Source organism: Ornithodoros turicata, chromosome 7, assembly GCF_037126465.1.
Source record: "Ornithodoros turicata isolate Travis chromosome 7, ASM3712646v1, whole genome shotgun sequence".
Taxonomy (NCBI): Eukaryota; Metazoa; Arthropoda; class Arachnida; order Ixodida; family Argasidae; genus Ornithodoros; species Ornithodoros turicata.
In genome coordinates, this window is record NC_088207.1 from 51,821,664 (window position 1) to 51,841,120 (window position 19,457).

The 19,457-nt window shown below is 49.8% G+C and overlaps 2 long non-coding RNA genes across 3 annotated transcripts; both read left to right on the forward strand.

Moving 5' to 3' along the window:
* Positions 1-623: 623 nt before the first annotated feature.
* On the forward strand, positions 624-9,956 carry LOC135400050 (uncharacterized). 2 transcript variants are annotated; one of them, XR_010424500.1, is made up of 4 exons: positions 624-789; positions 6,234-6,514; positions 6,953-7,076; positions 9,707-9,956. It is a non-coding gene; the product is annotated as an uncharacterized LOC135400050 (long non-coding RNA). The 2 variants fall into 2 exon arrangements; XR_010424502.1 differs by lacking the exons at positions 624-789; positions 6,234-6,514 and adding an exon at positions 6,710-6,869.
* Positions 9,957-13,621: 3,665 nt separating this feature from the next.
* On the forward strand, positions 13,622-15,943 carry LOC135400051 (uncharacterized). The gene is made up of 4 exons (XR_010424503.1): positions 13,622-13,725; positions 13,889-13,975; positions 14,428-14,551; positions 15,694-15,943. It is a non-coding gene; the product is annotated as an uncharacterized LOC135400051 (long non-coding RNA).
* Positions 15,944-19,457: the final 3,514 nt, after the last annotated feature.

Sequence of the window (19,457 nt, forward strand, 5' to 3'; positions counted from 1 at the left end):
TAGTTGAAATGGAGGACATAGGGAAGCATGAAACACATGGAAGAGTCTCGGAATACAATCGATGAGTACCGTTCGTATCGTTTCCTTTTTTTTTGGGGGGGGGGGGGGGGTAGCTCGCGGGAATTCAACCTCCCCTTGTTATTTTACCAACCACCAACCAACCCAACCCCCACAATCGATGAGTGGAAAATGAAGGCTTTAGTAAGAGTACGTCAGAGAAGGCCGAGAATGCAAAAATTCAATAGACATTTGCGGTCCGTGGTCGAACGCTGCCCACCAGACGCAGGGCCTTCGCCTTCTGGCGAGTACTTGTGCTCCACCGGTCTGGTGACGGCTCTTTGAAAGCCCCCCCCCCCCCCCCCCCATCATCATCCCTACATCCTCTCCCAACGCGACTTAGGGCAGTGTACCGCCTCAGCGGCGGTGAATCGCCCACCCTATCACCATCCAATGTATGTGTGTGTGTGTGTGTGTGTGTGCGGAAGGCGAGGATATAACGTCTGTGCAAAATCGATAAAACAAAAGGCTGCACAGGAGACGCTGGTTCCATATCACTTCCTTGAATACATTGGCAATGTCCCATGTTGCGATTTCCAGAAGTTACAATTGGTCGTGTTCGACACATGTACTCGTGTATCGAACCAACCCCTATTGAGCCTGTCCAATCGAGACAAAGTTCCTGCACCCAATCGCATGCTTTCTGCTTACTTAGCTTTCCAGTGCGCCTTTGATATATGCTAACATTTGCTTTGAGCATCGCAGTTGATACACGATCATCAAACAAATACTGTAAGTACTCCTTTATTCTGGCGTTATACTACCCTTTAAGTGCCTGTCACCAGGGCTGTATTCACGAACGCAGTCGCTGCATTGACCTTATATTTTTACACGAATATGAATACTTTATTTCATGTACACATATTCACGTTCAGGTTCGGTATTTGTTTCAGAAACTGTAGTTTTCCAGTTGGTGTTTGAGGAGCTATCTCTCATCATGAAGGGGGGGGGGGGGAATATATATTTATTGAAAGGAAAGGTCTGCCAGACCAAGGTCGGCATGCTATTCCATAAAAAAAATAAAAAGAAACCGAAGAATAAATAGAAAGGAAAGGACGAAGAGGAAAAGGTGAGTCTCCGTAAAAAGGAGGAAAAACAAAAACGAAAAGAAAGAAGGGAAGGAAAAAAAAAATAGCAGCGAAGAAAGAAGAAAGAGAAGAAAAAAAAAAGAAGAAGAAAGAAAACGAAGGTGAGGCTCCTGGAGCGCGCAGCTCAGAGCTTAGAGGCCAGGCCAGTGCACTTGAGAAAGTGCAGTAAGGCAGTTGTGACGGCCCACTGTTGGTGCTGAGGCACAGGGCCAAGAAGTGCGGCCAGCGTGAGCTGGTTGTGCCCGAAACGTTCGAGGCAGCGGAAAAGGGTATCGCGATGGTTGGTGTACTTGGGGCAGGTCAGCAGGAGGTGTGATGTGTCCGCAACCACTTCGCAAGCATCGCAGAGGGCCGAGATCTGCCTCCCCATCATGCGCTGGACCGGTGGCGTGTATGCCAAGTTCAGGCGCAGTCGGCGGAGGAGTGTCTCTTGTGGTCTTTGGAGACGTCGTGGTGGGGAGAACTCCACCGCCGGGTCGATGGAGCGAAGGAAGTCATTGGAACGGGCGGATTCTCGAATGAATCTCTGCGCCTCTTGGGCGGCCCAGCGGCGGATCTGGATGCGGCAAGCCGAAGGGGTGAGCGGTATGCGCGCCGCGGCGTCGGGTTGTTCGTGTGCGCGCCTGGCCGCAGCATCTGCTCGATCGTTCCCGCCGAGGCCAATGTGGCTGGGTATCCACTGCAGACATATATTGTGCCCAGAGGCAAGGGCGGTGTTGGCTAGGGACATTGCCATTGTGTGCAGGTCGTCCGTTGTTTTGGTGCAGTATGAGTCGAGTGTCTCCAGTGCCGCCTTGCTGTCCGACAGGATCGTCCAGGTTCCTGGGGGCGACGTCGTGATGTGCCGGAGGGCCGCGTGGATTGCGAAGAGCTCGGCTTCGGTGGAGGAGGTGGTATGGGAGAGCCTGAAAGCTTGCTCGATGTTACCTTGAGGAACGTAGATGGCTGCAGTGGCCCCATCAAGTGTTACGGATCCGTCTGTATAGATCGCTTGACGGTGTTGATGATGTGTCGATAGGTATTCGAGGACGAGCTGACGCGCAACGGCTAACGGCGTCTCCCTCTTTCGGCCTAGGCCAGGGACGCTGGTCAATACCTGGGGCTTGGCAAGGGCCCATAAAGGAGGGGCGTAGGATACACCTGAGGAGCGATCCGGGAGGATAGCCTTAAGACGGCGGACGGCTCCGCCAAAGGCCGATGCGGGGCGGGCATCCTCAATGGACAGCAGGTAGTGGCAAGGGTGCTGCGTGACGAAGCGCGCAAAGATGCGGAGCGTCTCTCGGTCCCGTAGAATATGCACGGGCGTCTCTTGCGCCTCCGCAAGTACGGTGTAGGTTTCAGCCGTGCGTGGCAGTCCAAGGCATACCCGGAGGCCGCGCGCTTGGGCATTGAGGAGGTCTCGCTCACCCGTCCTACTGATCCCGTGGAGCGCTGGGAGGTGGTACCGTAGTAGCCCCAGTACAAGTGCGTTATGGACGTGTCGGAGGTCACTGCACGAGGGACCCCACGACGCTCCAGAGATGCGCCGTAGCACGTTCACGAATTTCTTCGTCTTGGTAGAGAGGGCCTTGATGTGCTGGAACCATGACAGCCGTTTGTCTACGATGACCCCGAGATATTTGTAGCGGGGGACGAAATCAAGTGGCGTTCCCGCGACGTAGAGTGGGTAGTTTTTAAATGAGCGGTTGGTGAACGTCATGGCGACTGTTTTGCTTGTGGAGACACGTAGGCCTCTGTCGGCGAGATATACCTCAATGACGTCGAGGGCTTGCTGCAGGCGCCGCTGAATCGCGTCTCTCCGGGTGCCTGAAGTCCAAATGCAGACATCGTCTGCGTAAATGGTGATCTTGACGTTGGCAGGTAGGTGTGCGGGGAGTGAGGCGATGACAAGGTTGAACAGCAATGGACTCAACACACTGCCCTGCGGCACCCCGCGGCTTACCGGGAAGGGAGCTGTGTCGCCGTGGGCAGTGCGCACAAAAAGGGTGCGATCAGATAGGAAGTCCCGGACCCAGGAGACGGCTCGGGCGCCTGCACCAGATTCTTGCAGAGTTGCGACGACGGCGCTGTGGAAGACGCTATCGTATGCTTTCATGACGTCTAAGAAAACTGCTGCTGTGAGCTGCCCTTCAGACCGCGCTTGCTGAACACTAGAGACGATATCGATCACGCTGTCGATGGATGACCTGCCCTGCCGGAATCCAGCCATGACCTCCGGGAAGTACCGCATACTTTCAAGAAACCAGCTTAGCCGTGAGTGAATCATGCGCTCCATCGTCTTCGACAAACAGCTGGTGAGGGCGATCGGCCTGAAGGAGTCAATATCATGAGGTGATTTACCGGGTTTTAGGATAGGGACGACCATTGCGGACTTCCAGTCTGGAGGCACCGACCCTGTGCGCCACGAATCATTGTAGATTTGAAGAAGAAGATGGCGTCCGCGCAAGGGGAGATTACGTAGGGCCTTGTAGGTGATCTGGTCAGCGCCTGGGGAGGTATGTTGTGATGAATGTCTCAAGGCTGATTCCAGCTCAGGAAGCGAAAACATATGATCGAGCGAAGTTTCCGCCGGTGGGACATCGGCCACAGGTATGTCTCGAGCAGACGTTAAACCGTCGGTAGGCAACGACGTTAGTCTGCCGCAATATTCCTCGGCCAACCTCATCTCTGAGCGACCCGTGGCCAAAGACAATGAACGGAACGGGTTACGTTGGGTAACCGGCTCGGCTAGCCCTTTTAGCACCGTCCAGACTCGGGATAGCGGTGTGCGCGGAGATAAGGACGAAGCGAAGCTCCTCCAGTGGTCCCTAGCCAGCTTGCAGAGGTGCCTCTGAACCGCTTTTTGTATTCGTTTGGCCTCTTGGTTGTGGGCGGGGAGACGGGAACGGCGGGCGCGTCTTTCAGCCCTTCGGCGTATCGCACGCAACTTAGCGTACTCAGTATCGACGGCGGCAAATTTCACGGGAAGTTGGAAGACGCTGGTGGCACTGCGAGTGGCGCTGACCACCGCGCGGCAGAAGTCGTGGTGACTAGCGTCCCTAAGATCAGCGGAACTAGACTCGAAGGCAGCCCTATAGTTGTTCCAGTTAGTCTTTCTGACCGTGCGCCTCAGCTGAGCCCCTGGCGCGCCGCGGACGTTGATTAGCAGTGGAAGGTGATCGCTTCCAAGGGAGTCAGCGTCGACCTGCCAGGTGAAGCGTTGTGCAATCGAGCCAGACACAGCTGTGAGGTCCAAGCATGATGATATCAGCGGGGACTGTAAAAATGTCGGGGAGCCATCATTGAGGAGGTGGAGGTCCATCTCCTCGAAGAGCACAGCAAGTCGTTCTCCCCGTGAGTCCGAGCGTGCGCTCCCCCAGCTGACGTGGTGGGCGTTAAAGTCCCCGCATAACACAAACGGTTGTGTCAGGCCGTCCAGAATGTTCTTGAGGTTATTCACGTCATATCGGGTCGCTGGGGGCAAGTACAGGGAAATCACAGTGAAGTCAAGCGCACCCATTCGCACTGAACAGCAGACATACTCCCCTCCGCTTGTTTCTACAAGGGACCTCTTCACAGCCGGTATGTCTGATCGGACGAAAATGGCCGCTCGGCTTCTAGCGTTGTTGGGCTGTGACACGAAGGTGATGTAGTTGGATAGGCGAAAGTCGTCCCGAATCCCACATTCTGAAATACACATTACTGGGAACTTGTACCTCCACGCGAACTGGCGGAACTCTGAGAGCTTCGTCTGAAGGCTTCTTGCGTTCCATTGGAAAATCGTGGTCGTTTGATATTGTACAGCCATGCAGCATGAGAACGAGCGGTAGCTGGATCCGGCCGGGCCTACCGGCCACGTACCGGGTACTCAGGAGTGGGGGCAATTAGTTTCTCTAACTGCAAGATCGATTGGACTTCCGGGAGCGCTTTGCACTCGGGGCATGCAGTGATAATGGCCCTCAGAGCTGCAAAGAGCAGCTTAACCATCACCATCTGCATATCGACAGAGTCGTGGGCCGTTGTTTGGGCTGGAGGCTCTCGGCGGACTTTCGGAGTATAAGTTGCCTGACTGCTGGTGGCTTCAGACGTCGCTATTGGAGTGGGCGTGGTGATGGGGATCGGTGCTGTGTGAGGGGCGTCCTGAGAGGCCAAAGCAGGCAGAGGGGGAAAGTCATCCATGTTCCATATAGCTGGCCTTCCAGCTACCTGGTCAGCGGACCTAGAGCCTGCCCGGTGTCGCCGCTTCCGCCGTCTACGGTGCCTGCGGCGTTCTTCGTTGTGGATCTTGACCTTGGCCTCACGGTAGCTGCTGTTGGAGCGCGAGCGTTCCCTGGCAATAAGCCTCTGCTGCTTGCGTTTAGGGCAATCGATCGACGTTGCTTGGTGGTTGCCTTGGCAGTTGGCGCACTTGGGGACGCTCTGGGGGCAGTCGGGGGAGTCGTGGGACGTTCCACAGTTGGCACAGATCCTTTTTCGAGTGCAACACGCTGCCACGTGTCCATGCCTCTGGCAGTTGTAACATTGCGGCGTCGGCGGTAGGTAAGGTTTTACACGCATGGTCAGTAGATGGAGGCTGACCTCACGCGGCTTCGCGGCCCCGGCGAAGGTCAACCGCACAGCACCACAGTCCTTCTTTATCCGCCTCGCAGCGATGACCGCTGGGCTGGACCTGATGGCCTGCCGTATTTGGTCGTCCGATAGTGAGGCGTCCACACCAGTGATGACGCCGTAGCAAGAGCCAGTGGGACGGGGTTCATATGCTCGAACAGGGATTGAGCAGATGCGGTCGAGTCCTAAAAGGGAGGCCTTTGCTGTTGGGGAAGTGGCATCCACCGCGATTATGTTCTTCGCGAAATTCGGTCTTATTTCCTTGATCCTCCCCGGGAACTCGGAAGTGAGGAAGTCTGATATCTTCAGGTGATTCAGCCTGGCGAGGTTCGTTGCTACGTCATGGGGAGCGAAAATCACCGTGACTCCCGTGGGCGCAGGGTGTTGCCCAATGTTTGAGCGAACGGTCTTTCGCGCTCTTTTGGGGACCTCTTCGAAGGGTCGGTCGTCGTCATCAGATGATGTGAAAGCGATGTCTCTATCAATCTGCCTCTTGCGCAGGATAATTGTTCTGCTGCTAGAAGATGAGTCGGTGTCGCCGGCACCGGCCCCTTCGGTAGACGAGGCGCTGTCGCCGCTTCGGACGACTTCCATGGCTAGGAGGGGTCCCCCAGGCCACAGTAGGGCAGGGCCTGTGCGAGTTCAGGCGCAGATATGGTAATGGAATGAGGAAACAACAGATAGATTTTCAGGAGCAGAAAATTCCACGTCTACACAGTTTGACTTCGTCGTCGTCATCATGAAGGTTCTCGCATTTACCCTGATGTTTTTGGCGCTTATCTGTAAGTATACCTCGCATGCATCTTCATCACAGACACGGTTCTTATAGTTGCCTAATAGCTGGAAGGCAGCAGGTGACACCATCATTTCTAATTTAATTACCGTCGTTGTTGTTCTTCTTGCTTATGATGGCATGCAATGAAGTGTTAATGTCGAATCCCGATTTACTGTCGGTGAGCTTTCTGTTCTCCGCGTTTCTCATGTCGAAGGCACAACAACAACAACAATAATAAATGAAGGAGAAGTGGTCATGACACGGGATTGCCACGTGCGGCCACAGGACCCCATACCCCACTTCACAGCCGGGTTAATATGAGAGGATGAATTATGGTTAATTATCAAAGGGAAGAGCACAATGTACTGGCTGATTTCCCAATCATATATCAGTAGTCTATAAGCAAGAAATAAACAAATAAAAAATAATGGCTTCTGCGTTCCAGCCTTCGTGATGTCCTTCTGTCAAAATGAGGCAGAAAGGGCCGTGGAATGTGTCCAGACCCTGGAGGAGAGATGGAAATTCGACAACACAGCGTCCAAGGAAGAGGCTAAGGGTGTTGTCTGCTGGTGAGAATCATTACTTGCCCGTGATGGCCACTAACTGCTTCCACAGTATAGTTTCACGTTTATTTAACATTGAGGTTTATCGAGCTCAAGTTAAGTGACCGGACTACCGACTAAGGAGGATTACCGGACCGATTAAGGAGGATTACGGGCTTCACTCTTTCTGTTACGTCGGTTCTAAATTATGGAATCAACTCCTTGTCCAGGTAAAACCGATTAAAAGTATCAAAGCGTTTAAAAATGGAGCACGGGAATACTTTACCACTGAAAGCTAGGCCTTTATGCGTGCAAAGTCAAAGGGAGATATTGCAGGGTATAAGGATAACGAGATTAAAACTGGTCTTATAACGCAGATTCGCAACAACTGCCTTGTAGTTGAATGACGCGACGGTCACTGTTAGGGTTTTTGTTGATGATACCTTTTGTGTGTATACGTTTTTTTTAATGAATATTTCTTTTTATCTCTTACACAGGACTGTTGTATGTGTTCTGTATAAAAATTAATTTTCTTTTTTTTTTGGGGGGGGGTTATGCATCTTGGAGGAGGGGGATATACATTTATTAAAAGGAAAGGTCTGCCAGACCAAGGTCGGCATGCTATTTCATTAAAAAAAAAAGGCTTGCCTAGCAGTCCCTATATATCTAACAGTTTATGTACATATTGCAGTAAGAGAAGATAAAACAAACTTCCAAAGCTTCCAAACTATAACTACTGAACTACTTTGCGATGGAGTAGTTTAACTAGTAGTTCAACTACTTTTCAGGGGAGCAGTTAAAACTACTTCTTTAACTATACTTCTACATCTCTAACTACTTAACGTTGTCCATTGACACCAACCCCTTGCAGTGTTGTTGGACACCTAAATATGAATCACGAGCAATGATAATGATATTTAGAATATACTCTTGTGCCTACGTCGCTTAATTCACACACTGTCGTAAAATCCACTGCCTGTCGCTTGTCTGTTATGCGCTGAAAAAGAGCTTGTTGCGGAAATATTCTCTATGGAGTCAAAGCTTCCGCTATAAAGGTATACATACAACATACGACGGACCATGTACGAGATTTACACTCAGGCTCCTTCGTCACAGATCTATGTTCCACGCACAAATATTGTGGTGGCTGCCGATTGAGCCACTGTGGACCGTAAAATATTTTCGCTTAGCCACGATGATCGACCACGTAAGCCATCCTATGCGGTTATGGGTACACCAGGACGGTAACCAAGGCGTCAAATACAAAGCTTGCGCTGGAGTTCTTTCTGCGCCTACGTGATCAACTAAGTTGAAGAATTATTTCACAACAAATGAGGCTTCACAAGTCAAACTTTAGTACACATGCACGGCGCAATTGCTCTGCTCCTCTGTTCTCATCAAACAGGTAGCTCAAGGTGAAACTCGGAAGCACAATCGTGCCGAAAAGCTTGCGGCAAAATCGAAAGTAGTTGGCGTCTGCAGCAACCTAACTACTGTAGTTAACTAGTCGATATAGTAGTTTAACTAGTAGTTGCCACTACATTTCTGCAAGTAACTAGACAAAAAAGTAGAAAAATCCGAGTTAACATAACAAAATAACAAGGTTTACTCAGACGTTTCGTCCGTCATGCGACGGACATCATCAGTGCCAATGAATGAGAGATTACACAACCGGTCGCTATTTAAGGAGATGGGAGTATTGTTAAGTCGTATGGGAGACAATACTCCCATCTCCTTAAATAGCGACTAGTTGTGTAATCTCTAATTCAGTTTGGCACTGATGACGTCCGTCGCATGACGGACGAAATGTCTGAGTAAACCTTGTTATTTTGTTATGTTAAGTTGGAATTCTCTACTGTTTTGTCTAGTTATGTCGTCCCCGGCTTTTGGATTATTTTGCATTTCTGCAAGTAGTTGATAACTATACCTTTTAACTACAATTATGTAGTTTAATTATAGCAGTTTAACGAGATGTAGTTAACTACTGGCCATCACTGCGTGTCCACAGTGATGGTATATGAGCTACACATATTTTCCCGGTTTATCTAAACATGTACTCTCTTTACATTTTTTTTTTTACTTCTCTTTGTTTAGCGTACACTTTGTTCGATAAATAAACGAACATTCATTTGTTTGCAACTGGTTGTGACAACAAGAACATTTCTAACGGCACCAAATTCAGTCATGAGTACAACGACAACAACGACAAGCAGATCATGACTATGTCCTGGGGTGCAGTCATGAGTACAGTTACGCCGTAGAATGCACGAAACAATCAGAAATAATAATAATAATAAATAATAATCAGATATAGGAGAGAAAATTGAGGATAAGCTACGAAAAATGATATTATATTAGGTGTCCAATAGACATAAGATCCGTATAACATAAACATAGCATGCGCGCGTGCGTATAACATAAACATAACATGCGCGCGTGCATATAACATAAACCGTGCCTTCAGAACGTTCTGCAGCAAACGCAAATCGTAGAGATCAACCCTCTGCAGGAAAATGGAAGGTGGATGGATTTGAAAAGAACCAGAAGTTCAATAACGTGTCACACGGATGTATAAGTTCACAAGTCTTATGAAAAATTACAGTAAGGATAACGGATTTGTCATACAATAAAAATGTCTCCTGCTTACTGTTTTTCAGCATCGCAGACGACATCGAGGGATGTGTGCGAAGTCACTTAACGGGAAGATGTTCTGCTCTTGCGTCTCCGGTGTCCGAAAGGGCTAGAGGAGCTTTCTTCGCGGTTTTAACGGGCGACCGAAAGACTGACTTCTGCACCGCACGCGCGGGTCCCACATGCAGTGCCCTGAAGTCTCGTTTTGGAAACTGAGCGACCAGGGCTACTTGCTTTGTAACTGTTCCGTATATTAAACGGGCCTTTGTTAAACCATTTCATTTCGTCCACACTTATTCTCTTGTATAACCATACTCCACTGCGTAGAAACTGTGGATGTTTTTTTTTTTTTTTTGTTTTCTGCTATCTTTCGCCTTCTTTGCATAAAAAGCGCCGCCGCCGCCAATTCAGTTTAGCGTCCTACTCAAATGTGCTGACATGCATGTACAAAATACCGCACAAAAGTATTTAAAATACCCATGGTGTGTTGCTGAAAGCTCCAAGGTTTACTTTATTTTACTAATTTACTACAAAAACAAAATACAGAAACCGACACTGATCAGTGTGTGATCTATAGGACTTGACTCCCCTCTTCGTATACGCTTCTGTTAATTTACTACAACAACAACATAGATGAATGGATGATGATGATGATGTGGGATGTTTCCCTGCGTTGAGTGCAGGACCCTACTTCATTCCAAAAAGATTCACATGAAAGGATGACGTGGGAAGGAAATCAGTACAGTTCGTGAAGGAGGCATCAGAAAGGAAGGAAAAGCGCCAAGTGCACGGCACTGATGTCCAGGGTTACTCGATGGGCCGAGAACTTTGCAGGTGTTGAATGGCCTCTGATCCAGCATTTCAAGTTGAGATTTCAAAGCCCGTCGCTCGCGTACGCACTGGCTGCAGTCTTCGAGAATGTGTCGGATTGTTGCCGGGAAACCACAAGTTGTACACAGCGCCGTGGTGCTGTGGCCCAGCCTATACCGGAGTGCAGGGGTGAATGCGACGCTAAGTCGTAAACGACGCACGAGAGACGTAAAGAGGCGAGGGAAACCGCCTGGCATTTCAAATGAAAGCGTTGGGTCAACAGCATACAGAAGCGACAACCGGGAGATGTCATGACACCACTCCTGATGGGCCCAAGGCGACGTCAACGCGGACAAGAGGGAGCGCCTATCCCCATTCGAAAGTATGATGGAGACTGCTCAGCGGCGATGGTGAGCCGCGGCAGCTGCCCGATCCGCTATCTCATTGCCTCTTATTCCAATGTGGCTAGGGACCCATTTGAGGGTGTGCCGGTGGCCCCTGTCTTCTAAACCCTTGAGCGTCGTCGGGATGCTCACTACCACCGGAGCCAGGGAGCCACGGATGCCCATGTTGTCTATGCACTGCAGCGCTGCCCGGGAATCTGTGTAAACCACCCAGGTGGTGATCCAAAATAGACTTTAGGAATAGCAGGATGGCATACAACTCCGCAGAGGTGGCCGAGGTGCGGTGCGATAGGCGGAACACACGTGAAATTGACTCCTCTGGAATTACAAATGCCGCAGATGAGCCGCCAGTAGTGGAGGAACCGTCCGTATATACGGCGGTTTGGTTTCCGTATGTAGTGTCCATCCACTCCAGAGTAGCCTGCTTGAGGACTGGGGCTGGAGTTTGGCTCTTCGGCCCCTTGATCCCCGGGATGTGAGACGAGATGGATGGTTTCGGCAGTGTACATGGTGCTACTGAAGAAGCGGATGGGGCAACAGTGAAGGCAGGTATATGGCCCGTTAGTTCTTGAGCACACTGCGCGATTTTGCTGCGGTTCCGCTTACGAAGCTTCTGTACCAGTAGGTGACGGCGATGGTGAGCGAGCAATCGCAAATAGTGGCGGAAAGTTTCTCTCTCCAGTGGGTGTGGGTGGATGTGTCTGGCATTCCTTTCCTTAGGTGATCTGGGGTAGCCGGCCCTCGTGATGAGGGCTACAATCCTCATTTTTTTCTTTCAATCATCATCATCATCAAGTTTCTCTCTTGCGGAGGACGCCAATTGGGAGCTCCCTGGCCTCGGCTACCACCATCCTCGTCTCAGCGCAACGCGGAACGCCAAGACAGGTACGCAAGTTGCGCGCAAAGACGCAACGGTGCTTGTGTTCGGACGTCCGTAATAGTCCGTGCAACACAGGATGGCTACTGAGCCACGAACAAGCGCTTTGTGGAGTGCAGGAAGGTCCCGTTCCGTACATCCCCAGCGCAAGCCGGCAAAGTGACGTATCACATTTCCCCAACGTTGCGCCTTTGAAGTGAGATAGTCAATGTGTCTTGCCCACGACAGGTTGCGGTCCAACACAACACCGAGGAACCTAGCTGTTGTGCCTGACCTGCCTTACCGGGGACCCCCCGATGTGTACTTGGAACCGGCGCACCTCTTTCCGGGTAAACGGAAGGGTAGCACTTTTCTCAGTGGATATGTCCATCCCTGCGTTCAGGAAGTAGGCATATATGGCATCAAGTGAGCTCTGGAGACGACGCTGAATTGCAGGGCGGGACTTGCCAACAGTCCAGACACAAATATCATCAGCATACATGGACAGATGCACCCTCCGAGGAAGGCACCCCTTGAGGCCCATCAAGACAATGTTGAATAACAGGGGGCTAAGGACACTTCCCTGAGGAACTCCCTGTGGCACAGTGATCTTTTCCGTGTCCCCCTCGCCTGTAGTGACGAAAATCTTCCGTTGACGGAGGAAGTCGGAGAGCCACGTCAGCGCCCTATGAGGCACATGGGCCTGCAACAACCCATGAATAACACAGGGATGGCTTACGGAATTGTACGCCCGTTTGATGTCCAGGAAGACAGGCATCGCTATTTTTCTTCGCGCCTTCGCTTCTTCGACCGAAGAGACTAAATCGAGCACCGAATCCATGGAGTTACGGTGCCTGCGGAAACCCCCCATTTCCTGAGGAAAAACAGATCTTCGCTCCAGCCACCACTCGAGCCGGTGCAGTATCATACGTTCAAGGACCTTGCCTAAGCAGCTGGTGAGGCTCACTGGTCGGAAGGACGCCAGATCGGAGGGTTGTTTCCCCGGTTTCAGGATGGGGACTACACGTGCCTCTTTCCACGCAGCAGGGACCTGCCCATCCCTCCATGACGTGTTATAAACCTCTAAGAGCACCAAAAGGGATGCGTCGTCCAAATTGCGGAGCGCCACGTAGGTGACCTTGTCTGGACCCGGCGACGACTTCTTGTGGGAGAGTGCCAGCGCAGCCTTGAGCTCGGCAAACGTGGGGTCTGCGTCCATGTCACGGTCAGACACTGACGGGGCTTGACTAATAGCATATTTCAGCTCCAATGCATGGCTCCGAAAGGATGCACATTTAGCTGCCTCGGACCTTGCTGCCAGAATTTTGCAGAAGTCGTGGGCAACTTCCTTCTCACGCCTGATTTGCTACCTAACCCAACCCCCACAATCGATGAGTGGAAAATGAAGGCTTTAGTAAGAGTACGTCCGAGAAGGCCGTACTTCAATAGACATTTGCGGTCCTTGGTCGAACGCTGCCCACCAGACGCAGGGCCTTCGCCTTCTGGCGGAGTACTTGTGCTCCACCGGTCCGGCGACGGCTCTTTGAAAGCCGCCATCATCATCATCCCTTCATCCTCTCCCAACGCGACATAGGGCTGTGTACCGCCTCAGCGGCGGTGAATCGCCAACCCCATCACCATCCAATGTATGTATGTGTGTGCGTGCGGAACGCGAGGATATAACGTCTGTGCAAAATCGATAAAAAAACAGACTGCACAGGAGACGCCGGTTCCATGTCACTTCCTTGCTTACATTGGCAATGTTCCATGTTGCGATTTCCAGGAGTTACAATTGGTCGTGTTCGACACGTGTACTCGTGTATCGAACCAACCCCTATTGAGCCTGTCCAATCGAGACAAAGTCTCTGCACCCAATCGCATGCTTTCTGCTTACTTAGCTTTCCAGTGCGCCTTTGATATATGCTAACATTTGCTTTGAGCATCGCAGTTGATACACGATCATCAAAGACATACTGTAAGTACTCCTTTTTTCTGGCGCTATACTATACCCTTTAAGTGCTTGTCACCAGGGCTGTATTCACGAACGCAGTCGCTGCATTGACCTTATATGTTTACACGAATATGAATACTTTATTTCATGTACACATATTCACGTTCAGTTTCCGTATTTGTTTCAGAAACTGTAGTTTTCCAGTTGGTGTTCGAGGAGCTATCTCTCATCATGAAGGTTCTCGCATTTACCCTGATGTTTTTGGCGCTTATCTGTAAGTATACCTCGCATGCACCTTCGTCACAGACACGGTTCTTATAGTTGCCTAATAGCTGGAAGGCAACAGATGACACCATCATTTCTAATTTAATTACCGTCGTTGTTGTTCTTCTTGCTTATAATGGCATGCAATGAAATGTTAATGTCGAATCCTGATTTACTGTCGGTGAGCTTTCTGTTCTCCGCGTTTCTCATGTCGAAGGCACAACAACAACAACAACAATAATAAACGAAGGAGAAGTGGTCATGACACGGGATTGCCACGGGATAGCCCCGTGCGGCCACCGGACCCCATACCCCACTTCACAGCCGGGTTCATATGAGAGGATGAATTATGGTGAATTATCAAAGGGAAGAGCACAATGTACTGGCTGATTTCCCAGTCATATATCAGTAGTCTATAAGCAAGAAATAAACAAATAAAAAATAATGGCTTCTGCGTTCCAGCCTTCGTGATGTCCTTCTGTCAGAATGAGGCAGACAGGGCCGTGGAATGTGTCCAGACCCTGGAGGAGAGATGGAAATTCGACAACACAGCGTCCAGGGAAGAGGCTAAGGGTGTCGTCTGCTGGTGAGAATCATTACTTGCCCACGGTGATGGCCACTAACTGCTTCCACAGTATAGTTTCACATTTATTTAACACTGAGGTTTATAGAGCTCAAGTTAAGTGACCGGACTACCGACTAAGGAGGATTACTGGACCGATTAAGGAGGATTACGGGCTTCACTCTTTCTGTTACGTCGGTTCTAAATTATGGAATCAACTCCCTGTCCAGGTAAAATCGATTAAAAGTATCAAAGCGTTTAAAAACGGAGCACGGGAATACTCCACCACCGAAAGCTAGGCCTTTATGCGTGCAAAGTCAAAGGGAGATATAGCAGGGGATAAGGATAACGAGATTAAAACTAGTCTTATAACGCAGATCCGCAACAACCGCCTTGTAAATGAATGACGCGACGGTCCCTGTTAGGGTTGCTGTTGATGATCTCTTTTGTGTGTAGACGCGTTTACTTTTATGAATAGTACTTTTTATCTCTCACACAGGACTGTTGTATGTGTTCTATGTAAAAATGAATTGTTAAAAAAATATTGTTAAGTCGTATTAAGTCGTATGGGAGTCAATACTCCCATCTCCTCAAATAGCGACCGGTTGTGTAATCTCTAATTCAGTTTGGCACTGATGATGTCCGTCGCATGACGGACGAAATGCCTGAGTAAACCTTGTTATTTGTTATGTTAAGTCGGAGTTCTGTACTTTTTTGTCTAGTTATGTCGTCTCCCTGCTTTTGGAGTATTTTTGCATTTCTGCAAGTAGTTGATAGCCATACTTTTTAACTACAATTATGTAGTTTAATTGTAGTAGTTTAACGACATGTAGTTAACTACTGGCCATCACTGCGTGTCTGCAGTGATGGTATATCAGCGACACATATTTTCCCGGTTTACCTAAACATATACTCTCTTTACATTTTTTTTACTTCTCTTTGTTTAGCGTACACACTTTGTTCGATAAATAAACGAACATTCATTTGTTTGCAACTGGTCGTGACAACAAGAACATTTCTAACGGCACCAAATTTAGTCATGAGTACAACAACAAGTTCAATAACGTGTCACATGGATGTATAAGATCACAAGTCTTATGAAAAATTACAGTAAGGATAACGGACTTGTCATACAATAAAAATGTCTGCTGCTTACTGTTTTTCAGCATCGCAGACGACATCGAGGGATGTGTGAGAAGTCACTTGACGGGAAGATGTTCTGCTCTTGCGTCTCTGGTGTCCGAAAAGGCTAGAGGAGCTTACTTCGCGGTTTTAACGGGCAACCGAGAGGCTGACTTCTGCACCGCACGCACGGGTCCCACATGCAGTGCCCTGAAGGCTCGTTTTGGAAACTGAGCGACCAGGGCTACTTGCTTTGTAACTGTTCCGTATATTAAACGGGCCTTTGTTAAACCATTTCATCTTGTCCACACTTATTCTCCTGAATAACGATACTCCATTGCGTAGAAACTGTGGATGTTTTTTTTTTTGTTTTCTGCTGTCTTTCGCCTTCTTTGCAGAAAAAGCGCCACCGCCGCCAATTCAGATTAGCGTCCTAGTCAAATGTGCGTGCATGCATGTACAAAATACCGCACAAAAGTATTTAAAATACCCATGGTGTGTTGCTGAAAGCTCCAAGGTTTACTTTATTTTACTAATTTACTACAACAACAACATAGATGAATGGATGATGATGATGATGTGGGATGTTTCCCTGCGTTGAGTGCAGGACCCTACTTCATTCCAAAAAGGTTCACATGAAAGGATGACGTGGGAAGGAAAACCCTACAGTTCGTGAAGGAGGCCGGTGGCCCTCAGAAAGGAAGGAAATAAGCGCCAAGTGCACGGCACTGATGTCCAGGGTTACTCGATGGGCCGAGAACTTTGCAGGTGTTGAATGGCCTCTGATCCAGCATTTCAAGTTGAGATTTCGAAGCCCGTCGCTCGCGTACGCACTGGCTGCAGTCTTCGAGAATGTGTCGGATTGTTGCCGGGAAACCACAAGTTGTACACAGCGCCGTGGTGCTGTGGCCCAGCCTATACCGGAGTGCAGGGGTGAATGCGACGCTAAGTCGTAAACGACGCACGACAGACGTAAAGAGGCGAGGGAAACCGCCTGGCATTTCAAATGAAAGCGTTGGGTCAACAGCATACAAAAGCGACCACCGGGAGATGTCATGACACCACTCCTGATGGGCCCAAGGCGACGTCAACGCGGACAAGAGGGAGCGCCTATCCCCATTCGAAAGTATGATGGAGACTATTCAGCGGCGATGGTGAGCCGCGGCAGCTGCCCGATCCGCTACCTCATTGCCTCTTATTCCAATGTGGCTAGGGACCCATTGGAGGGTGTGCCGGTGGCCCCTGTCTTCTAAACCCTTGAGCGTCGTCGGGATGTTCACTACCACCGGAGCCAAGGAGCCACGGATGCCCATGTTGTCTATGCAGTGCAGCGCTGCCCGGGAATCTGTGTAAACCACCCAGAGGCGGGGGTGGTGATCCAAAATAGACTTTAGGAATAGCAGGATGGCATACAACTCCGCAGAGGTGGCCGAGGTGCGGTGCGATAGGCGGAACCCACGTGAAATTGACTCCTCTGGAATTACAAATGCCGCAGATGAGCCGCCAGTAGTGGAGGAACCGTCCGTATATACGGCGGTTTGGTGTCCGTATGTAGTGTCCATCCACTCCAGAGTAGCCTGCTTGAGGACTTGGGCAGGGGTTTGTCTCTTCGGCCCCTTGATCCCCGGGATGTGAGACGAGATGGATGGTTTCGGCAGTGTACATGGTGCTACTGAAGAAGCGGATGGGGCAACAGTGAAGGCAGGTATATGGTCCGTTAGTTCTTAAGCACACTGCGCGATTTTGCTGCGGTTCCGCTTACGGTCGTGAGCAGTTTGTTTTCAACTGTGGCTCATCACCATTCCCCCGCCCGTTTACCACTGGAGTCCCACAAGGTTCTCTTTTGGGTCCCTTCTTATTCCTAGTATACATCAACGATCTTCCAGACTTCCTCTCCTCTACCTGTTTTCTTTACGCAGATGATACAAATATTTTTGTCGAGGATACTCACTTGCCCAACCTATTTCGTAAGGCATCGTTTGTTCTACAAAAATTACACATGTGGCTAACATCGAATAAGTTGCTGGCCAACACACAGAAAACGACGTATGTTGTATTCCACCCTGTCCAAAGAATTCTTGATTTTTCTGGCATGCAACTTTACCTCGGAAGTCTTATTATTGCCCGTGCAACGACGGCTAGGTTCTTGGGTGTCATACTCCACGAACACCTAAACTGGCAGGCGCACATTAGTCACGTTCAAAACAAAATCACGTCAGGTCTGTATGCTCTAGCTAAGCTCAGGTCCTTTGTCCCTATCAACACTTTGCTCATTGTTTATTACGCGCTGTTCCATTAACACCTTTCCTACGGCCTGGAGGTATACGGTCTTACGTATTGCAGCAACTTACAGCCTTTGCTGGTGGCACAGAAAAGGGCGCTCCGTATTATACTCAATTTACGTCCTCGAGAATCCGTAAGGTTTGCTTTTCCACTTCTTGGTGTCCTTTACATTTTCGACCTTTTGAAGTACAAAGTGTCTCTGATCATGCACGATCTCTTTCACACACCTGCTAGCAGGCACCAGATTCCCGTACAAAATCCTGCTTGGCCTTACCCGCTTAGGCACGACACCAATACACTACATTTTCCCACGCCTCGAACTAATTATGGCTCACTATCATTAGCATGTTTTGGCAGCCAGACCTGGAATAATATGCCCCGAAACTTGCGCACAATTACAAACTCCACCGCTTTTAAGCGCAGTATTAAATACTACTTCCGCTCATCTCAATAGATCGCAACATTTTATTGCCATTTTTCCTGTCTTTGTCTTCCCTCACTCTCCCCATCGACTCGGATGTGTTAATGCATTTTTTTGTTGTTGTTTTTTATGTATCCTAGTTTCCAACTGTACTCATGACAGTGCTCCTCGCCCAGTGTGTTTTCTTGAATTGTGTTCCTGCCTGGACTGCATCACAGGGCTTGCCCTCGCAGTCCTGTTTATTATTGTATGTTGTTTTTCGTTGTTTGTGAGCAATAAAAGAAAGAAAGAAAGAAGCTTTTGTACCAGTGGGTGACGGCGATGGTGAGCGAGCAATCGCAAATAGTGGCGGAGAGTTTCTCTCTTGCGGAGGACGCCAATTGGGAGCTCCCTGGCCTCGGCTACCACCATCCTCGTCTCAGCGCAACGCGGAACGCCAAGACAGGTCCGCAAGTTGCGCGCCAAGACGCAACGGAGCTTGTGTTCGGACGTCCGTGATAGTCCGTGCAACACAGGATGGCTACTGAGCCACGAACAAGCGCTTTGTGGAGTGCAAGAAGGTCCCGCTCAGTACATCCCCAGCGCAAGCCGGCAAAGTGACGTATCACATTTCCCCAACGTTGCGCCTTTGAAGTGAGATAGTCCATGTGTCTTGCCCATGACAGGTTGCGGTCCAACACAACACCGAGGAACCTAGCTGTGGTGCCTGACCTGCCTTAACGGGGACCCCCCGATGTGTACTTGGAACCGGCGCATCTCTTTGCGGGTAAACGGAAGGGTAGCACTTTTCTTAGTGGATATGTCCATCCCTGCGTTCAGGAAGTAGGCATATATGGCATCAAGTGAGCTCTGTAGCCGACGCTAAATTGCAGGGCGGGACTTGCCAACAGTCCAGACGCAAATATCATCAGCATAGATGGACAGATGCACCCTTCGAGGAAAGCACCCCTTGAGGCCCATCAAGACAATGTTGAATAACAGGGGGCTAAGGACACTTCCCTGAGGAACTCCCTGTGACACAGTGATCTTTTCCGTGTCCCCCTCGCCTGTAGTGACGAAAATCTTCCGTTGACGGAGGAAGTCGGAGAGCCACGTCAGCGCCCT